Here is a 6577-nt window from a genome sequence, read left to right on the forward strand (position 1 = left end):
TCCCGCCGGGCCGAGCGCGCCGAGGCTGCTCCCTACTTCCTTGTCCCGGTGCGCCAGCGCTGGGTGGTTTTCAGCAGAAAATTCCTGACGGATTCCTTTGCATAGTCTTTCCACTAGGATAAAGAACTTCTTTTGTAAATCCATAATCACCAAAAAACGTCAAATGGAAACCCGAGCTAACGACTCTGAAGCTTCCTGTGCCCCCTCCTGAAGCCCTTGGAGAGCACCCAGTGCCCGGCCGGGCAGAGCCAACTCGGGTGAGCGCCCTTGAAGCAGAGGAAAGTAGGAAAAAAAAAGACTCTCTTGCTGGAGGTTTCATCTGGAATGCAGATTTCAGCCTCCAGGGCCACGAACAAAAACCAACGAGACTGGTTTCATATTACCACTGTCCTTGCCGTGCACAGCTCCTGCGGAGAGGTGCACGCAGGTACTTATCAGAGACTGCGGCCGCGCCCAGGGACCGGGAGCGCCGGGCGGCGGGAGAGCGGCCGGCGCCCGGGAGGGCCAAATTAACTGTTTAGGAATCGGACAGCCTTGTCCATCCACGGCACCAGCCTTGGATGGGTCCGAACCAGAACAATCTCTGCTGACATATTCTGTGATGATTTTCACAGACTTTACTGCTATATGCGTGAGATTTGTTTAGTTGAAATGAACAAGAACACTTGAAATTTACAAAACTGTCTAACTCAACGTTAACAGAAACTACCAGGGATACTATGTGTCTTTTTGGCAATACAGATGGAGAAAGTACAAAAGACTCTTAAGCACTGTTGATATTCAGAAAGTCAGTAACATCTGGAGCAGGTTTCCATCGCAAGTCCTTTTTTTTTATTTACTCAAGTTAAAGGGTCGTTCTACAGTCATACATTTACCTGTGATGAGTAATCTTAAGCAAGCAACATGGGGAAAGCTGTCCTTCACAGGGAAATCAACTACAGATCACACTGCTGTATGTGATTACCAAAAAAACATTTACTAAAAAGCTGAATAATGCAGCCAACAAGCAACAACAAAGTATTCCAACATATTTAGCTTTTGGTTTGATGTTTAAAAATGTAGACTGTACAAAAAACATTTGTCAACAGCAAAAGCAAAAGCCATTGGTATCTCCTGCAGGAACAAAGTTTCCTGAAGATCAGATTGTAATACTAAGGGCTTGAATGAAGCTTACAGACACCTTTTCAATTAGAGGGTTGTGTGCATACCTATAGACAAAGGGCATTGGAATCATTCCCATCTTTATCTGTGATTTCACAAGGAGCAATGTCTTCTGCCCTGCTGCCTGGCATTTCCTTAGCAAGCCCTGGACTTGCTTCTCCGCTATGCTTAATCATCAAGTGCCAAGGTCAGAAACAACTGACAGGCTCCCCTGGTTTCTAGGCTTAATATCACAAAAGGAAGCTCTACGTAAAGAAAGAGACAGAGTCCTTACCAACCCCCTATGCCAACCTATTCTTAAAATTCCAGGACTTATAAACAGGTGGAAGGAAGCGACCACAACACTGGTGACTTTCTCCAAGACAAAATTTCTTCAAGGCAAATCTAAAGCAATTCTATATTCCTTTTTATGGTAAAATAAATGGGGCAAAGTGACCATACTGAGCCAAAGTTTTCTACATTTAAATGCACATCTGTTTTTATGTTAAATGACATGATTAATTGTTCATTGTTCTGATAAATTGTATGGTTATGTCTTGCTTATTTATTTATGTGCCTACTTATTTGGGGTCATGATACCTTTCAAACTAAATATACTGATTCAGATTATGCCAAAATATTTATTCATCTGTTTATATTAACAATAGCCCCTACTTAGAATGAAACTTCCCTGTAATAAAAACGGTCACCAAGCTGTAACAATCCTATGAGTAGAAGGTTGATGATTACAGCCACTATTTAACTATTTAAGGTTTAAATGGACTTATGAAAAGTTTTGTTTAAAAGTGGACTTAAAACAGGAATCTCATACTTTATGTCTAAACAGCATCCCAACAAAATATAACAGACCAGGATCAAATTAGAAGTGAAAAGAATGGTGCTTTTAGTGTAAAGCTTAAGTAACACAATATATTGAGGTGCTAGAAATCCCAGAGTTGAACAGTGAATAATTAAAATTCCAGAAGCTGAAATATACTCTATATAACCAGAGGTAATCCCACAAACGTGCAGAAAATACTGCTTTATGTGTACCTCTTTTTGTAGTAAACTCTAGGAAGCGTGGAGAAACTTTCAAGCTTTTTGAGCTCCAGGACTAACAAGGAAATTCATCTCCACATATATGCCTGGAGAAATACTCAAAACCTGAAAGTCATGGTGATGAATGAGTCAGCCAGTCTCTGAAATTCATCACACAATCCATAAACTCTCAGCCTAAAATATGGCTTTTGTAGAGACCTTCTTCCTGCATTCTGATGATCAGCCCAGTGCAGAGCCTTTTAAGGGACTGAATTGGTTACTTACTCAAGAGTGTTTCTGGGTAAAACACATACATCAGTATGTGGCCTTACAAATTTTGATATAAAAAAGAAGTCATAATTGTGACATAAAATGAGATGGAGTCAGTTTGTTGGTAGAAGTGTTTTAATGCTGGGTGGATCTATCTCATAAGGACAGTCTCTCTGAACAAGCTTTAATACTGCGTCTAAAGAAACAACTTCAAAATCTTTAGAAAAAATCAGTTATAATTATGTTACAAGCCTCTTTACTTAATAAAACTGACAAGTCTCTGGTGCCTCAGAAAAGCCCTTAAAACTTGTCATAGCAACTTTCAAGGCAGTCAATGCACTAATTATACAAAAGGACAACCATTCCTTACAGTTTAAAGCACATTTAACAATCCACACCCTTTTTGACCTACATTTCATCACAGACAGAAGTCACACCCACAACACACTCTAGTTCTGTTCTTGAGGTGTCTGAAAGCTCACCTGGAGTAGGTTTTAAAATTGGCTTTGAAGAAAACACACATTAAGCCAGAATAAGGTCATCTAATTTCTACCACTATCATATTGCAGGGCTCAACACTTCCTGACCCCTTATCTATTCAGATTGCCTTTTCAGATCACTGTAGTAACAAACTAGATAAACATGAACAGGACAGAAAGACACTCTACAAAACAACAAGATTGCTAAACTGAAAACATATATTCTACTGTTTTTTTTCAAAATAAAGAACCCCAAATCTAGAAAAGTTTGCATAACTTCTTGAAAATAATCACAGAATCACATATGGACCAATTGCATCAGGCTTCAGAAGAGCCACGAGAAGCAGCAGGCTCTGTTTGTAGCTCAGGTGGCTTGAACTGATCTGAAGTTCAGCTGACACAGTCTGCCCTCTGCCCTGTCCTCAGCCTAACCTTCACTGTGCAGGTTGATAATGGTCTTAACATGCCTCTGCTCTCCTGCTCTCCTGCTGATTACCACATTTTAAACTTAGTATTTTAACCTGTTAAATGCTCTAAAGGAGGAGAGGCAGGGAAGATAGAAGAAAAGCTATAAGGCCTTGATTTTCATCATTATTCTCAGCGTTGTTACCTCACTTAGACCATTATGTGAGCAGCTTTCCTGAGTTTTGATGGAATTGGGTATCACCAACATAACTGCTTTAAATTTAAGTAATTAATTTAGATGTAGCAACAGAAACATGGACACAATAATTCTTATCAGAATTCAGCAATACATGATGTTAACAGAATGTGTGGACACCAGACACATTTGGTGAAGGTGTCTGTATAAATCCATCTGTATAAATGCACAATGTTTTTTAACATTTTCATCTAAATTCTGATTGACATTGAGATATGGACTACTTTAGAGAATTTGAAAAAGCACTGTAATAGCTATACAGTTATAAAATCAGAAAGCACATTAAGAAACTCAGTTTACTATTTTGCAGGAGTGCATACTGTATATTGTATCAATAAATGTATGGAATATTAACCTGTAAAACCTATCATATGAAAAAGCAGTGGTAGATCTGAGACAGAAATTCCAGAAAGATATATTGATGGGTCTGGTTAATATGAGCAGACATACAAGTAAAAAAGACAGGGAACAGAAGATCACTATAAGCTGTGTAAATAAGCTAATGAAGATCTTTGTACATTAAGGCACAAAGGCTGGCACTTAGTGTTACAAAGAATGGAGATGAATTTTTAATCCTTTTCCTTTTATAGGTTACTCTCTTTTCATCTTCTTTTCATTTCAACAGGCCTTTTGCTCCCCATCTACAATGTGATATAGTAGTTTAAAGCTTAAACAAAAAGCTTTATAAAATAAAATCCTCATAGTTGCGTTAATTTACCATAATTTTGTAAGTAATTACTAACTGTTAATTGCAATTTTAGCTGCATTTTCACATCTCACTAATGTGCTTTTTTATCTGAGATGTAATGCTGTATAAAAATAGGGTGGAGTTTCATTTCTATTTTGTTTCATTACCTTCCATATCTCTTTATCTTCTCCCCGCCTAAGGTTTAAAATCTAATGCAAGATCTTTTTCCATGCTACTGGTGTAGATTGTGCATTTAAAAGTTCTGAGTAGAATTCATTCACTCTCTCTCTCACCTACATTATCTACCACCTTCCAACTAATAGAAACATAGAAACATCTTTTCAACAATGTAATGGACAAGCTGGAGAAGTGGGCCAATGGGGATATTATGGGGATAAACATGACCAAGTGCAAGGTGCTGTACCTAGCTCAGGGCAATCCCTGTTATCAACACAGGCTGGGGATGAACAGCCCCAGAGCAGCCCTGCCCGGAAGGACTTGGGGGTGCTGCTGCCTGAGAGGCTGCACATGAGCCAGCCATGGGCACTGCCAGCCCAGAGAGCCAAACGTGTCCTGGGCTGCATCCAGAGCAGCGTGGGCAGCAGGGCCAGGGAGGGGATTCTGCCCCTCTGCTCTGCTCTGCTGAGAGCCCACTGCAGGGCTGCATCAGCTCTGGGTGCCAGCACAGGAAGGACATGGAGCTGCTGGAGTGACTCCAGAGGAGGGCCAGGAAGATGATCAGAGGGCTGGAGCACCTCTCCTATGACAACAGGCTGAGAGAGCTGGGGTTGTTCAGCCTGGAGAAGATAATGGTCTGAGAAGACGTTACAGCACCTTTCGGTGCCTGAAGGGAGCTACAAGAAAGCTGGAGAGAGACTTTTACAAGGGCTTTCACTGCTGGGACGAGGGATAATGACTTCAAACTGAAAGAGAGTAGGTTTAGATTAGATATTATGAAGAAATTCTTTGCTTGTGATGGTCATGAGGCACTGGAACAGGCTTGTTAGAGAAGATCTGGATGCTCCATCCCTGGGAGTGTTCAAGGTGAAGTTGGATGGGGCCCTGTGCAACTTGCTCTAGTGACAGGTGTCCCTGCTCATGGCAGGGGAGTTGTAATTAGATGATTTATAATGTCTGTTCCAACCTGAACCATTCTATGACTCTATAATTCCATAAGCAAACACTAGTGTATCTATAGATGCACATACACAATTATATTATACATTAATGTTAGGGTGCTCCTAATCCAGAGCAAGCAGAGCTTTTCAATAAATAGCTTTTTCATATTGTTATTATTATGAATATAAGTGCATTTTAAAACAATAGTGTCAAACTTTTGATCAGTCAGGCTAAAGGTTTTCTTCCAAAAGCAGAAAAGTGCCATAGATAACATGATAGGGTGTAGTGCAACTGAGAATAAATAAATTGGTCCATTTTAGATGCTATTTCCTGGGGCCATGATCTTAGCTTCAGAATTGCTCTCCAGACACTGGCTCCTTTTTTACCACAATTGTCTTGCTGTCCAGTCTGATGAGTGCACAGGGAAGACAATATCTGGGTGCAACGTCCCACCCTGAAGAGGAAGGGAACACCCAAGGGTTGTTGTCACCAGAGCAACTCATGCAGCCTGGTTTTGGCCACTATCTTTCTTACAGGCTACTTCTAGCAGGGCTGCAATCCAAAGAGATTCTGTTGGCAGCAACTGCTGCAGCAGCCTTCTCATTATTGTTCTTTTGGCAACTCCTCCTTCAATCCCATGGACTCATCTTGAAGAAGAAAAATAATCTTGGAGATACAAGGGCTATGTAATTCCACTCAGAATTCTGTCCTGAAACAGAGTCACAGGGAGTGAGCTGCAGGATAAAGTGCCTTGGTGGGTCCCTAGCAGCCCATCAGCCCATGTTGAACACACTTTTTTAATAGAAATTAAGACTTTTGTTCTGAGTATTTTAAAAATAATGGAAAAATATTCTTTCTTTTTAACTACAAGAAACTGAAATTACTAAAATTTTTTATAGTGCAATTATTTAGATTTTTAGACATAAAATATTTCTTTAAAAATAGTAAAAAAGATGGAAACAAACTGTTTACTAATCTCAGATATTTCTTATTTTACTCAAAATGTTGTTCTTAAATGGCCTTCATTTGTAACTCCTCTTGCTCTATACAAGGACTTTTAAATGCAGTCAGAGAATCCTCAAGGAATATATACTTCTTGTTGTAGCAGTGATAACAGCTATGTCACTGTTTCAGTTCTGTTATTTGTTTTCATCTCAGCAATTTATTACAAGGATAAACCTG

This window comes from Geospiza fortis, unplaced genomic scaffold (assembly GCF_000277835.1).
Source record: "Geospiza fortis unplaced genomic scaffold, GeoFor_1.0 scaffold54, whole genome shotgun sequence".
In the NCBI taxonomy this organism is placed as follows: domain Eukaryota; kingdom Metazoa; phylum Chordata; class Aves; order Passeriformes; family Thraupidae; genus Geospiza; species Geospiza fortis.